The sequence below is a fragment of the Macrobrachium rosenbergii genome, chromosome 30 (genome assembly GCF_040412425.1).
Source record: "Macrobrachium rosenbergii isolate ZJJX-2024 chromosome 30, ASM4041242v1, whole genome shotgun sequence".
NCBI lineage: Eukaryota > Metazoa > Arthropoda > Malacostraca > Decapoda > Palaemonidae > Macrobrachium > Macrobrachium rosenbergii.
In genome coordinates, this window is record NC_089770.1 from 5,016,844 (window position 1) to 5,033,103 (window position 16,260).

The 16,260-nt window shown below is 35.6% G+C and overlaps 1 protein-coding gene and 1 long non-coding RNA gene across 3 annotated transcripts in view; one reads left to right on the forward strand and one right to left on the reverse strand.

Moving 5' to 3' along the window:
* The window catches only part of LOC136854961 (uncharacterized), a 125,910-nt gene extending 122,087 nt beyond the window's left edge, over positions 1 to 3,823 (reverse strand). The window contains exon 1 of one of the 2 annotated variants that reach the window (XM_067131621.1): positions 3,181 to 3,823. The gene's annotated coding sequence lies outside the window, so the exon portion shown is untranslated. The remainder of the gene's footprint in view (positions 1 to 3,180) is intronic. The other variant, XM_067131624.1, reaches the window with a different exon arrangement.
* Positions 3,824 to 3,935: 112 nt separating this feature from the next.
* The window catches only part of LOC136854962 (uncharacterized), a 190,236-nt gene continuing 177,911 nt past the window's right edge, over positions 3,936 to 16,260 (forward strand). Inside the window, exon 1 of the long non-coding RNA XR_010857842.1 lies at positions 3,936 to 4,141. This is a non-coding gene — a long non-coding RNA (uncharacterized lncRNA). The remainder of the gene's footprint in view (positions 4,142 to 16,260) is intronic.

Genomic DNA, 16,260 nt, shown 5'->3' on the forward strand with positions numbered 1-16,260 from the left:
CCCTCTCTCTCTCTCTCTATATCTGTCTGTCCCATTATCTGTTTGTCCATCTCTCTCTTTATCTCTCTCTATCTATCTGTCTCTCTCTCTATCTGCCTCTCTTTCTATCTGTCTGTCTCTCTCTCTATCTACCTGTCTCTCTCTATCTCTCTCTCTATCTGCCTCTGTCTCTCTTTTCTCTCTCACACTACCAAAAGGATATTATAAATAGAGAGTACAAAGGTCATTTACAGCTAGAATAGAAGAAGTTAAGGACTTGACTACTGGGAAAGACTACAATTTTACATTTATATAGTCTTGAAAGGAGAAGAGAACGCTACATGGTAATTCCAAGCATGGAAACAGAGAAGGAATTACTGAAAACACTCATGGAACTAAAATTATCAAAAAGAGCAAGCAGAGGTAGATTAATAGTGCCAAAACTATACCAGGAAAATTAACGAAAGCACACAGGACATTAATCCACCACGCACTATCGATAATGCAGCGTCTATTCAATGCGCCACCAGCATCTGAGGAACATAACAGGAGTGAGCGTAGATGTTTAGAAAGAATGTTTTCTCGACAAATATCTAAGATGCATCCAGACCATCCAAGACCCCCGGGGCAAACCCTGAACGAAGGTCTCCTGGTCTGTAAGGTAAAGTCTCTATCTATCTGTCCTCTCTCTATCTGTCTGTCTCTGTCTCTCTCTCTCTATCTGCCTCTCTCTCTCTATCTATCTGTCTCTCTCTCTATCTGTCTGTCTCTATCCCTCTCTCTCTCTCCATCTGTCTCTCGCTCTATCAATCTCTCTCTCTCTCTCTCTATCTGTCCCTTTCTCTATCCCCCCTGTTTCCATCTCTCTCTCTCTCGCTCTCTCTCTCTCTCTCAAGCACATTCAACCCCACGACTAAAAATAAGACGCAAAACTCAGTAAAAGAGATTTCACAGACACGTGATCACACGACAGACGCCCACAGAGTCTGTCAATCTAATAAAACCTAAAAAAAATAATAATAATAGTTTTTCTAATCATCGGGATTAATAATTCATTTCCCCACTATCCAGAGCCCGTATTCATATTGCATGGGACTGGAATCTCTAATCATATGACGGTCTAATCATCACCGTCCTTTCCGGAATTAGCCCGGAAGGATTGGATTAGATTGTGTTTTATGGGAATTGCTGTTTTTTTTTTTGGTTGTTTCGCTTGAATTATTTTTTTTTAGTTATTGAAAATATTAGTTTTTTTGTTGCTGAGAGCAATAAAAATTAAAAAAGAGAGGTCCAATATTTATAGCTATTTCCTTTCAATTAAAATTTTTTAATCGAAAATATTAAACATTAAGATATTTAAACTAAAACAGTAAAAAATATTTTGTTACTGAAAGCATTATAAATAAAAATATAAATTGTTTTTGTTATTGAAAATATTGAAAATTCAAATAAAATTTTTTTTCATCGGAAATATTAAAAATTCAAATATTTAAACAATATTTTGCTATTGAAAATTTTAAAAATTAATTTTTTAAATGAAAATATTAAAAATCAAAATGTTTAAATATTTTGATACTGAAAATATTAAGTTCATTTTAAAAAATTTTGCTATTGAAAACTTATAGAATTAAATTTTTTGTTACTGAAAATATTAAAATCAAAATATTAAAAAGTTTTGTTATTGAAATACTACAGTGATGACGACAAAAAAATTCTTGTTAATTACATTCAACATGACCTCGTCAACAATAAAAGTGAAATCTCTCATTAAATATAATAATAAAACTACACCAGTGACTCTTAGCAGCACCAACAACCGCAGTACTTCAAACAAAGGAGATACGACGCCATACATAGGTCTAATAAATAAAAACTTCAATAACAAGCGACTACAACATTGCACAAGCATTTCACAATCATACCATCACGTCCCCTAAACCATCCCCTACATCGCAATTCCCTCCCCTCCTCGCCTCAAAGCGAAGGAGGAACTGTAAACAAACGCGAATAAACGCGGAATTAAACAAGGAGGAAGAATCTCCCACCCAGGTCGTCAACATTCAGTGGGTCCTTGGCTGCAACAAGCGAGGGTTGAAAATGGCGGGAAAGCCCTGCTGATTGATATAGAGAGGGGGAATACGGAATGGCATGCGATTCATTCCCTCCAAAGGCCTCGCTGCCGGTTGGTTTTTTGTTTATGATGGCGAGTTAATGAAGAGATTCAATTGGATTAAGTCTGCGGTGCCCCCTAACAACCTTGGAATATTGATGGAGTGGTTATTCCACATTCTAGAGTACATGGATTCGGAATACATGAGGGAGGTGGAAATTAAATCGCTGTATTTGGCCGTGATTTAATTTCTTATATGAAGGGTAACAAACTCTGAAGTAAATTTCATAAAAAACGTTTCTCATTTAACCTTGAACCAAAATACCCTGAAAGAGTTCTTATCATCTTTGCAATAGGCCTATTATTAGGAAAAACCCAATTAACTTATATTTGTGGGTTCAGTGTTATAATAATTACCATTTCACTTATTTGATGCGTTTTCCATGACTTTATTAAGCACTTGATCTTATTGTATAACATAAAAAAATATGAACAAAATTGAATAGGCCTAAATCAGTAGGCCTAATAAGCCATTTATCATTCATGAGAGCTAACTCTCTAGTAAATAATCAGACTAGATTACTGCTAATATGAAATCCATCACATCTAATATTACTTTCGATGGTACTTGTTAATATATCAATATACCTAGATATTTTGTTATTAATATCATAGAAAGAATTACATAATGTTGGCAAAATTCATATCTCTACGCTAATGAGTTTAAAGACTTCATTAGCGTGTCCTGGTAACCCATCAGTCAACACAGTGTCCTATTTTTTAACGGTATGTTGCCTGGGGTCAATAATCAAACCGCCAGCCAATCTCATTACAATGACCTCTTCCTGATCTGTTCCCTCCAAACAGCCATCTTTGGAGTTCTCAAAGTTCCTGGTAAATACAGACTGATTTCCTGGCCAATTAAGACTAATTTCCTGGTCAATTCAGACTAATTTCCTGGTCAATCCAATCTAAATTCCCAATTTTAAGAACAGGGGTTTTATTTTGTAATTCCTAGAGTAGCAAATATGGAAATAAGACGTACAAGTAAGAACCTTTTTAATTAAAACGTCCACGCGAACAATGCTTACCGTATGGAAGACCTTTTATGACATCAAACGACTTCTCCTATGACAAGGAAGACTATTGTAGGCATGCGGCTCCCCTGAAAGAATTATGGACTCTTGGTTTATATAAAACACTCACTGTTGTGTACAGTTCACCATAAATGAGACAATAAACACTTATTATGAACACTTGACTCGGAATGTCTTGGAATTCTGACACCTGAGATCGCTATGACTCTACTGCTAGTCAATGGGATACATTGTTGAATTTAAAACGAACTTATAGGTAATAATACCTTGTTTTTATGGAACAGCAGATGGCCAAAAACGGGGAAAATTATAAGTACCATCGAAACGTCATTACAATCTTTCGATATATCGGACACTTAAGTAATAATCCTTAGTTATTCGTCCACAAGAGATCGTTATAAATGAAAGACACTGTAAAACATACAACGGACATTTCGGTTCTACCCAGACAACAAGGCAAAGGAACGAGCAAAGGTCGCTTTAGAAAAGTCTGGTTCGTCAGACGATCGCTTTTCTCAATGAACAAAGTCGCCCAGCATGTAAATGACCTAAACAAGACCAAAATACTTGAAAATATAAGAAATATATTATGTCTGTGACAAGCTGATCTGCCGGTGAACTCTGGGACCGCCAACGCTGCTCATCCGCTACACAAACTAGATCCCGACAACTTTATCTTGAATATATGTAAATATTTAGCTTCACGCTTGGTTTATCGCCGGGCTTCATGAGTGTTATATAAGAAATAAGTTTCTCTGTGACGTATTTCATTTGGTGGTCGATAATTGCCGAAAACTAGTCAGTGTAGCGGAGGAATACTGTTAGCGATCGCGGAAGTTGACGTTGTTCCATTCTTTCTAACCGGCTGTCAGTTAACTTTAAATGGTGTCATTTTAACGTGGATTTGTACTAAGTATCATCTTGAAAGCCGAGACCTGGATTCTCCAAGAATTAAGTGAGTTGAATCAGTAGATATATTATTATATTTGTCATTTGAAGATTGGAGCTATTGGCGTTGTATAGTAATTTTTTATAGCTTTAATTACGTACCGGCAACTGGATTGTAGTATACTTATTTACAACAATGGTTTTATCTTACATTAGGATTGTTAGAAGGCTCAGAATTTCTACGTAGTTATTAATAAGAGACTTACGAGTCTGGGATGTTATTAAAATTTATAATATTCATGCTTACCTCACGTGTGTTTCTTAATATACAAATTACTCTCCGTCCTTTGCATGTCGTGACAGATTTTATGGTACTATTGAAAGTAACTATCTAGTTCATTCATGTAAGTAGTATGACGCTTTAGCATTGAGAAATTCTGGGCAGGAACTATTATCCATTCGTCTTATTATCTTTATCGAGTGAAACTATCGTTTATTTTGATAAGCCAGGCCTACCTACCTTGTGGGATGAATTCAGAAAGAGCTTAGGGTTAAGTAATAGGAAAGTCAACGGTCTTATGTCGAAACTGGTTTAAACTTACTAAGCCGAAATTTCACTTGTGTAATTCGTAACGTATGTTTTAAGATAGAGTGCCACACAGACATGATAGTTTATAGTTAGGTAATTGGTCATACAATTCGTATTTATGTATATTTTAATGGAATATAAGTATGGGCCTAGGGTATCTGGTGTGCTTGCTCAGACGTTAGCTCAGCGAAAGTGCAGTTTCAGATTTAGTGATAAATACCATTAGGAGTTTGATGATGTACGTAGGACTCACGATAATGATAAATGGTGTAATGGCTTGTAAACTTTGTTTCTGTAAGGTACTTGTGTCAAGAAGTAGAAGGTATTTCGACAAAGGACTCTCTTAATTTGGTATGTCATAGGTCTAGGTCACGATGTAAAATAACTGAATTGTTTTTGCCAATTGTGGTCTCAAAGAACGATATAATGAAACAAGGAAATTAATTAATGCTCCAGGCACTTCGAGTATAGAGATTCAGTTGCAATTTTTAATTGACAAAATACCATTTAATTGTGAATTATATTTTTCCGAAGTGGCTCTTTCTAGACCGTGGTTATAACATTATATATCCATTAATGGTATACCGTCGATCCGTATTCATGTGTGTTATTTGCTTTTGTATTCCAAGCTGTTATAGGAAAAGGTTTGTAGATATTAATGATATATATATAGTCGTTTGGAGAAACCACCCATTGGCTCATTCTATCCAGTTCAGTCAGTCGCCCTAAATTTTCGGGCTTGGAAGCAATGACGCTATTATTCGCCGAGTTTGTCACATCCCACAATAATCTTATGATTATCATTAATGAATAAATCTTGTTTTTGACGAATTTATTGGCATATCGTTTTTTATTCTTAGAAATTATAGTCATTATCATCTCTCAGATTAGGTTATTTCAGCTATTACGAGCTTATCTATGTCGACTTATTTTTCGTATATATAATTTCACGGTCCAGTAGCCATTTGCCAATAGTGTGTTATGATCCATCGATTCATTTGCTACAAGTCTCTCTCTCTCTCTCTCTCTCTCTCTCTCTCTCTCTCTCTCTCTCTCTCTCTCTCTCTCACACACACACATGTGTATGCATATATATACACATATATATGTATATATATACATTATAACAGAACAGTAAAAATTCATATATGTCAGATTCGAGAATTTTTGTAGCTTCCATAATAATTATTATTATTGTTGCTTTAATGGCAGTTTATCCTATCGGTAGCAGAAATCGTAATATCAGAATTATTTTCGATTATCATCAATGAAACAAAACCCAAAGAATAATTCAGAAAACTCCAAATATAATAATAATAAAAAGCATTTGACTGAGCGCTCGATCAATACTGATAACTCGAAAGTAGCAAGGAACTTAGATGCCCTGTAATAACTTATCAATTCTTCTGTGACACTTAATATCTCCTCCCCTCCCCCAGTTCTTCTATAACACTTCCATATCTCCCCTCCCCAGTTCTTCTATAACACTTCATATCTCCCCTCCCTCCCAGTTCTTCTATAACACTTCATACCAGTTCCCATCCTCCCCAATGCTTCTATAACACTTCACATCTCCCCTACCCCCCCACCAATTCTTCTATAACACTTCATACTCCCATCCCCTCCCAATGCTTCTGTAATACTTCATATCTCCCCATCCCCTCCCCAATTCTTCTATAACACTTCATATTTTCCCCTCCCCTCCCCCTCCCAATCCTTCTATAACACTTCATATCTCCCCCTCCCTTCCCCCTCCCCCCTAAAAAGAGAAAATAACCGCTCATGAATTTCATTCGGGAGATGATTCAATAAAGCCTTCTCCCCCCCAATAAAAAAAAACAAATATAAATAGATTCATTTTCTTTCCGGCAAGCGCTTTCAAAATAGATGCTTCCTAATGAGGCCTTGATATAACGAGCAATTCTGCAAGCACAGGATGCAAATTTTGCATGCAAATTAACCCTTGCTAATAATAAGTCCCCGCCGGAAATTTACGAGAGAGGAGGGCCACAACAGAGGCCGTATTTTGAAGGAGAGAGAGAGAGAGAGAGAGAGAGAGAGAGAGAGAGAGAGAGAGAGAGAGGGGGAGAGAGAGTGGTCAGATATATATATATATATATATATATATATATATATATATATATATATATATATATATATATATATATATATAGAGAGAGAGAGAGAGAGAGAGAGAGAGAGAGAGAGAGAGAGAGGGCGATAGATAAAGAGAGAAAGAGAGTGGGTGGAGAGAAGAGGGGAGAGAGAGAGAAAGAGAGAGCTCTCTAGCGTGGGTGCAGAATGTGGAATTTTTAGAGAGAGAGAGAGAGAGAGAGAGAAGGGAGGTTGGAGAGAGAGAGATAGATAGAATGATAGAAAGAGAGAGAGAGAGAATGAGAGAGTGATAGATAAGAGAGAGAAAGAGAGGGGTGGAGAGAAGGAAAGAGGAAGAGAGAGAGAGAAAGCTCTAGCGTGGGTGCAGAATGTGGTATTTTTGGAAAGAGAGAGAGAGAGAGAGAGAGAGAGAGCTCTAGCGTGGTCGAAGAATGTAATATATTTTGAAAAAATATTTCGAGAAAGACAGAAAGCACTGGTTTGCTTGCAGGAACTTGAACACAATAGCAATTGGTACATTTTCGTAGGAGTTATTTATATAGTATGTTTGGTCAGAATGTAGAACTGGGATATTAAAAAAATGTTTAAGATTGCTTGCTTTGAAACATTAAAAATTTCCAGTTATTATTATTATTATTACTATTATTATTATTATTGTTATTATTATTATTATTATGTGTCTTCCTGCTCTTCTAGTTGTCATTGTTAGAAAATTACTTTTTTCTGCATAAAATAATTTTTGGAAGAAAATATAATCATGTAATTGCCTAAAACTACGAGCATATATATATATATATATATATATATATATATATATATATATATATATATATATATATATATATATACAGTATATAATTTATATACACAGTATATATATAAATATATATACGATACTGTATATACATATACTTATACATATTTATATATGTGTAGTTATATATACATATATATAATATATATATATTTATATATATATATTTATATATTTATATATATATATATTTATATATATATATATATTATATATATTTATATGTATACATACATATACACATATATATACATATATACATATATGTATATTAAAGCCAAAGAAACAAAACCAAACTATGCCATGAATTTCCCAAGAGAAAAATCGAGCGAAAACACAACATTTAGAGATGAATCTTATGCAACTGGGTAACAGCAGAGCAATGCACTCGGAGGTCCTCTGAGAGAGAGAGAGAGAGAGAGAGAGAGAGAGAGAGAGAGAGACTGACTGGTCATTTCCATATTTATGAAGAAACAAAAAGCGAATATTCGGTTCCGCGAAGGGAGATGCGTCTGAATTTAAAAAAAGTTGTTCTACCTTTGTAAAAATGGAACACATACAAAGGTATTGGATTATTTTTAACTGATTTTTTTTTTTTGCGTTTGCAAAGGCGATTTACGTTAGACACCTCTTTTTATTATTATTATTATTATTATTATTATTATTATTATTATTATTATTATTATTATTATTATTATTATTATTATTATTATTATTCAGAAGGTTAACCCTATTCTTCAAGGGGCCATTGACTTGAAATTCAAGCCTCCAAAGAATATTATTATTATTATTATTATTATTATTATTATTATTATTATTATTATTATTATTATTATTCAGAAGGTGAACCCTATTCTTATGGAACAGGCCCACCAAGGGGGCCATTGACTTGAAATTCAAGCTTCCAAAGATTATTATTATTATTATTATTATTATTATTATTATTATTATTATTATTATTATTATTATTATTATTATTATTATTCAAGCTTCCAAAGAACGTGGTGTTCATTTGGAATAAGAAACAGAAGGTAATTGGAAATACAAAAAGAAGAAATCAGCTATTAGAAAATAAAAATAAAAAATATTAACACATTAACACATCACTAGATAAAAATGTAAGCAAATTTTGAAATACAATGAAAATTGCTTTCGAATTCAAAATGGTATTTGGTTTGGCAAAAGGCTTCTCGCATCATATTTATCCATTGTATTTCCTCTTTTTATCTAAATGTAACGAATGTATTGTAAAAATATCAGATTATTTTCATATTTCTGACGTATCATTTACTCTTTATAAATAAAAATGATATTCTCTTGGCGTGGCCGCCATATTTTTTTTTTTTTTTTTTATATTTTGGTTTTGTCATGGAACGCTGAACATTAATGATTTAATGTATTCAATCCTTTGATATTTTTTCCATTTGAAATATATGTTTATAATTTATATATCTGTCTGTAGTGCTTCGTTTCACTTTGATTTTCAATTGTTCCGGTGACGAATATGTTAAGCTGTCAATGATTTTTGTTGATTTTTGTTATTGTCGCTTCGTGAATGAAATGTGGCTCTCATAACAGTCATTTATCCCATTTCATTTTATACGTAACAGTTTCATCAACAACTGTTAATTAAAATGAAATATTTATCACACACACACACAGAAATAGTCCTTAAATCCTCACATGCTTTTATAATGATCTAAATATATACTGAAAATCGGAGATAAATAAAAATGAAATATTTATTACATTCGAATGTAGGTGAATGACGTCACCGCTTCATGTGAAAAATACAGATTTTCCTCTCCACTTGTCCACAAGATCAAATAACATATAAATAACTCTCTCTCTCTCTCTCTCTCTCTCTCTCTCTCTCTCTCTCTCTCTCTCACCGCCAGAAATAGCTATTGCAATTAGCGATTCGCTAATGGTGATTCGGCTAAACAACCCTCCGGCGGCCTCGTTATCACCATTCGGCCATTGATTACACAATGGATTTTTCAGCCGAATTTCATGGAGGTGTTTTGGGGGGGGGGAGGAGGAGGGGTTGTTGGAAAGGGGGGAGGGGGGCTTATTAAGGTGTGTTTTCTGTATCCGGAAGAGATGAAGTCTGTTTATAAAGGATCCGGATTGTTTGCTTTTAAAGGATCCAGATTGTTTGATTTTAAAGGATCCGGATTGTTTGCTTTTAAAGGGTCCGGATTGTTTGATTTTAAAGGATCCGGATTGTTTGCTTTTAAAGGATCTGGGCTATGCCTTTAAAAGATCCAGATTGTTTGCTTTTTAAAGGATCTGGACTATGATTTTAAAGGAGCCGAATTGTTTGCTTTTGAAGGATCTGGACTGTATGCTTTTATAGGATCCGGATTGTTTGCTTTTAAAGGGTCTGGACTGTTTGCTTTTAAAAGATCTGGATTGTTTGTTTTTAAAGGATCTGGACTTTGTGCTTTTAAAGGATCCGGATTATTTGCTTTTAAATGATCCGGATTGTTTGCTTTTAAGGTATCCGGATTGTTCATTAGAAAGTAGTCTGTTATTTTGTTTATATAAAACTGATGAACTGAAAGGAATACACTCACATGCCTCTTATATTCACATACCTCGCCAGTCATTCACGAAGAACAATCAGCAACAAATGACCATTCCTCATCTGATTTTATGTCTCTACTATCGTACCATCTTTTTCAAAGATCGCCAACCGTTCCAAGCTTTGGTTCCCAAATCCATCCATCGTTCCCATTCTACAGTAACTGTACAGCAGGTTTTATGCACGCAGCGTGAAATCCCTTTCTATAAGATCTATGGCTGCTATAAAGCAAAATTCCCTCATTTCAGTCAGACTGTTATTTCTCTCGTAGGTTCATGCGCCTGGGATCATATCACGCTCTTCCCAAGAGCTATGGCTGTTCCAAGCTGGGAGTAGAGTTACTTTATTCATTCTTGGAGATTTACGAGCAATAACCTGTCATCCTTTCGCCTAGGGCTGGCATCTGGTTTCTAGTAAACTTTTCTTAAAAGGCCAGGCTTGGTATTCTGTTCCTGCAACAGATAGGGTAAGCGTAGGATTTTGTTTCAAGAGACTGACTTGACTTCATGGTACAAAGGGGAACTGAGATTTCTGACACGCAGAAAGGATACTTCTTACTGATGCATGATTTATGTTTGTGAGAATGTATTATTAGTGTGTGAATGATACGAATAATAAAATCACGTTAGAAGAACGTATTATTAAGATAAGTATGATATGAATACCAAAGGGATTTATTACATATATTCATTTAATAGGTATTAAACATTTTAAAATGCCTGATTGATATGAATACAAATGTTCTCAGGGGAATTTTAAGATGCTTAAGTAGTTCCCATATCTGTCTGTAAGAATTTATGTCTGTCTGTCTGACACACGCACATACACACACACACACACACATGCAATAGTCTTTATACAAATGCACAGAAACCGTATGATTGGTATGGGCATAAATCTGGCACCGATCGCTTCAAAGTGAATTTATTTTATAGCCCAGTGCTCCAATTCCAACTCCCACGCCTCTCTCTCTCTCTCTCTCTCTCTCTCTCTCTCTCTCTCTCTCTCTCTCTCTCTCTCTCTCTCAGATGACTATTTCGTTTAAAACTCTGTCTGTTGACCCCGAGAACAAAATGCTGTCGAGTTCAGGGCGTTTCTGAGAGAGAAATAAAAAAATGTTCATTTTTACATAGGGCATTTCTGAGAAAGAAATATATAAAAAAATGTTCATTTATACATACATACCTTGCTAATTATTTATTCATACGTATTTTCGTACACATTCTTTTCACACTGACTGCTTTATAAAGTAATACAAAGAATCATTCAGTCTAAATATTCCCAGCTCACTGAGCCGATGCACAAAATACCCGCAATTAAAAGCACATTTGCCGAGAGAGTAAATTGGCACATTAATTAGCATAAACTGAAACTGACATACATTTTCCATGAATGGAACAAAGCCGTTTCCTGTCCTGTTAAAGGACTGATACACGTTCGATTGTGGTCTCGATATCAACCAGGTTAATGACGGATCGAATGATATTTCGTTAATGTAATCGTTTGGTTTTGAAAGGCAGGTAAACATTTTCAATTTGTATGGAGAGGTGGTTAGATAAAAGGAAATGGTTATATAAAAAAAAAAACGTAAAAAATGCGCCGAAGTTCCTTCGTCGCAATCGAGTTTTCTGTACAGCCGCTACGGCGTATCATCAAGGCCACCGAAAGTAGATCTGTCGTTCGGTATAATGCTCTATGAGCCGCGTCGCATGAAACTTCAACCACGGCCAGGTGGTTGCCTATCCTATTTTGCTGCCAGACGCACGATTATGGCTAACTTTATAACCATAAATAAAATCAAAACTACTGAGGCTAGAGGGCTGCAATTTGGTATGTTTGATAATTATAGGGTACGTGATCAGTATACCAATTTGAAGCCTTCTAGCCTCAGTAGTTTTTAAGATCAGAGGGCGGACAGAATAAAGTGCGGACGGACAGACAAAGCCATCTCAATAGTTTTCTTTTACAGAAAACTAAAAAGACACTATAATAAAATTAACTTTGATAAAAAAGGGATTATTCCAATAGCTTTTGATTGAACGGAGATTTAATTCCTGACGAAAGATCGTGATAAGTTGATAATAAGATCAGCCGGGAACAAAGAGGGTACAACTCGCCAAAGAGGGAATATCACGGTGAGGACGATAATGGATAGAAAATAAGAAGAGACGGTGATAGGGAGGTAGAGAAAGTCTGGATAAGGGGTAGAATGCTGAGGAATGGATAAGAGGAATTCCTCCTGTTCCTTTGCATAAGGATAAAAGATAGCATAGATGCAATTGTAAAAGTTAATACAGATGTAACAGTAAAGGCTAATTCACATTATAGCATCGCGTCATCGACACATCACGTCACGTCAAAACACGTGAGAATTTTTTACGTGTAATCAAATGGACTTGTTCACGCCATCACTCACGTCACCATCGAGCACACGGCATCCACCGTCACATCACGACACGTTTTCTTGGAAAGAATATTTTGACGTGACGTGACGTGCTTACAATGCAAGTTTCTTAACGCTAAAGGTCTGAATGGCTGAACGGGATTGTGGTGGATAGTGTGAATACAAGACACGGCTGATAGGACAGTGACGTGACGTGATGGGACCGTGACAGTGACGTGACGTGGGACGGGACATGACGTGACCTGATGGGACGGTGACGTGACGTGATGGGACCGTTACGTGACGGGGACGTGACGCGATGGGACGGTGACATGATGTGCCGTGATGGGACGGTGATGTGTGGCGTGACGTGACGTGAAACGTGGTGACGTGATGGGACGGTGACGTGGTGACGGTGACGTGATGGGATGGTAACGTGACGTGACGTGACGTGATGATGGGACGTTGGTGACGTGATGATAATGTGAATCATGTAGATATTATGGCGTTAAGGGTATGCACTGCTGAACGAGGCAGGAAGATTAAGAAATGGCTTATTACATATATTTATTTAATACTTATTAAACACATAAAAGCCCCTTAGGGGGGTAGTGTCATCAGTGCACCTCATGCGATGCACTGTAGGCATTACTTAAGGTTCTTTGCAGCGTGCCTTCCTTAGGCTCCTTGCTGGAACCCCTTTCGTTCCTTTTACTGTACCTACCTCTCATATTCTCGATATTCCATCTTACTTTTGGCATAAATTCTATATTCAGTTCAATTCATAAACACATAAAAGTGGGAAGAGTAAGAAATGGTTTTTACATTAATTTAATTAATGTAATCCATATCAAAACACAAAAGTGGCCTGACAGATATGCTCGAATGAAAGATACTTCTTTTTAAATTTTCTCCCCGAGCTTTGGAAATTGATTAGGAAGAGATTTTAACTTGCTTTCCTTGTACGCAATCATATGAGCGCGTTTTTAATCTTTTCAAGTGAAAAGTTATTCATATGTTGCTTTAAAAGCTGAGTTATTCACACAATTTAAAAGCTTTCAGTTGGAAAATTATCTGTGTGTTGCAATGCATTACTACCCTACAACAACTCTTCCTGTATTTTGATAATTCACTTTCACTCCTATTTATTTATTAATGTATTTTTCATTTTTCATTTTCTAATAATTGGTTTCTTTTTTTCTTGATTTCCTATGACTTTCTGGTACTTCTTTCAAATGGACACCATAATGTTCTTTGGAAGCTTGAATTTCAAGTCAATGGCCCCATTGGTGGGCTTGTTCCAATAATAATAATAATAATAATAATAATAATAATAATAATAATAATAATAATATAATAATAATTAAAGGTAAATTATTCACAGCAGTTAAAATCTCTTCAGTAATTACTGTTCTTCAACTCAAGATCTTTAGTATTTCACAATGATAAAACAATATACAAACGTAAAAATTATTTATCATGAAGAAAGGCTTATGACTTCTCAGTAATTACCATTATTATGATTACAATTATGATCGTACTACCAAATCATTAATCGACTGTTTATCATCAATTCCGGTAAAATGTGTATTTTGCTTTCAAACCGAAAGCAAATATTGGTACACATTATTGTTGTCGTTTCAATAAAAAGCGTCATTAGTTTCAAGGGCACCAATGGGAATTTTTCTCAAATGGGAGAAAAATAGGGGAATTGGAAGGATGGTATTGATGTTAGGAATATAGAAGGATTGGACGAATGAAGTTTAGCATATAATTACTTTTAGTTTTCTGTAAAAGAAAACTATTGTGCCGGCTTTTTCTGTCCGTCCGCACTTTATTCTGTCCGCATTTCTTCTGTCCGCCCTCAGATCTTAAAAATTACTGGGGCTAGAGGGCTGCAAATTGGTATGTTGATCATCCACCCTCCAGTCACTAAACATACCAAATTGCAGCCATCTAGCCTCAGTCGTTTTGATTTTATTTAAGGTTAAAGTTAGCTATAATCGTGCGTCTGGCAACAATATAGGATAGGCCACCATCGACCCGTGGTTAAAGTTCATGGGTCACGGCTCATACAGCATTATACTGAGACCACCGAAAGACAGATCTATTTTCGGTGGCCTTGATTATAAGCTGTAGCGGCTGTACAGAAAACTCGACTGCGCCGACGAAACTTCGGCGCATTTTTTACTTGTTTATTCTAGTAAAATTTAAGAACGTTACCATAGATTTCCGGAAGTAAAATGCATCTTCCCTCGGCCCCTAGTTGCAACCCCATTCATTATTTTTTTTTTACTGTACCTCCGTTCATATTCTCTGTCTTCCCTCTTACTTTTCACCTTCTCTTAAGAGTTGTTTCACAGTGCAACTGCGAGGTTTTCCTCCTGTTACACCTTTCAATCCTTTAATCCCAATTTCCGTTTCAGCGCTGAATGACCTCATAGGTCCGAGCGCTTGGCCTTTGGACTAAATTCTATATTCCATTCCAATAAATGAAGCAACAAAATGAGTCAAATTTGGCGCTTGTTGAGGAAAAGCCAACTCATAAAATTATACCTCAGTATTTCGTATTCGTAAGAGACGATGAGTTAAAAGGAAAAGAATCTCTTTTTATATAGCCTAGGCAACTAAGCTATAATATTGTCTGACCTTTCAGCATTTGGAGAACCTGTCCACCATGTTATTCCAACAAATTCAATTTATCGTCGAATCGGTGCAAAAAAATTAGAGGCTTTATCACGGCTCCCGTAAATTTAACAGGCAATTCCATTTCTCGGCATCTGTCGTGCTTAATATTCTTTAACTCAAGCCCTTTCAATATTTGAAATGAAGACAGGCTTATGACTTCTCAGTAATTACTGACATGATTATATTTATGATCGTACCACTAAATCATTAATCGACTGTTTATCATTAATTCCGATGAGATGTGTATCTTGCTCTCAGACTGAAAGCCAACATTGATACATGTTAATGTTCTCGTTTCAGAAAATTGGGTTTTGAGTTTTTCGTCGTATTGCTCGAATGAAGAGAATTCGTTGGTTTTACTTTTCTGTAAAAGAAAACTATTGTGCCGGCTTTGTCCGTCCGTCCGCACTTTATTCTGTCCGCACTTTTTCTGTCCGCTCTCAGATCTTAAAAACTACTGAGGCTAGAGGGCTGCAAATTGGTATGTTGATCATCCACCCTCCAGTCATCAAACATACCAAATTGCAGCCCTCTAGCCTCAGTAGTTTTTATTTTATTTAAGGTTAAAGTTATCCATGATCGTGCATCTGGCAACGATATAGGACAGGCCACCACAGGACCGCGGTTAAAGAATCATGGGCCGTGGCTCATATAGCATTATACCGAGGCCTATTTTCGGTGGCCTTGATTATACGCTGTACAGAAAACTCGATTGCGCTGAAGAAACTTCGGCCGATTTTTTACTTGTTGGAAAAAGGCTACTGGGTTTCTATTTCTTGGCTTTTGATTTTATTGAGAGGATTAATTTCCCAGGAAATACTTGTTTGTACAAAACGCTGTTCGACTCCTCTAACGGTTTTGTTTGTTTAAAGTTGAACGTATGCGCGCACGCATAAGCGAAGACACATATATGTGTTTGTTTGATGAGTGCATATATATATATATATACTATATATATATATATATATATATATATATATATATATATATATATATATATATATATATAT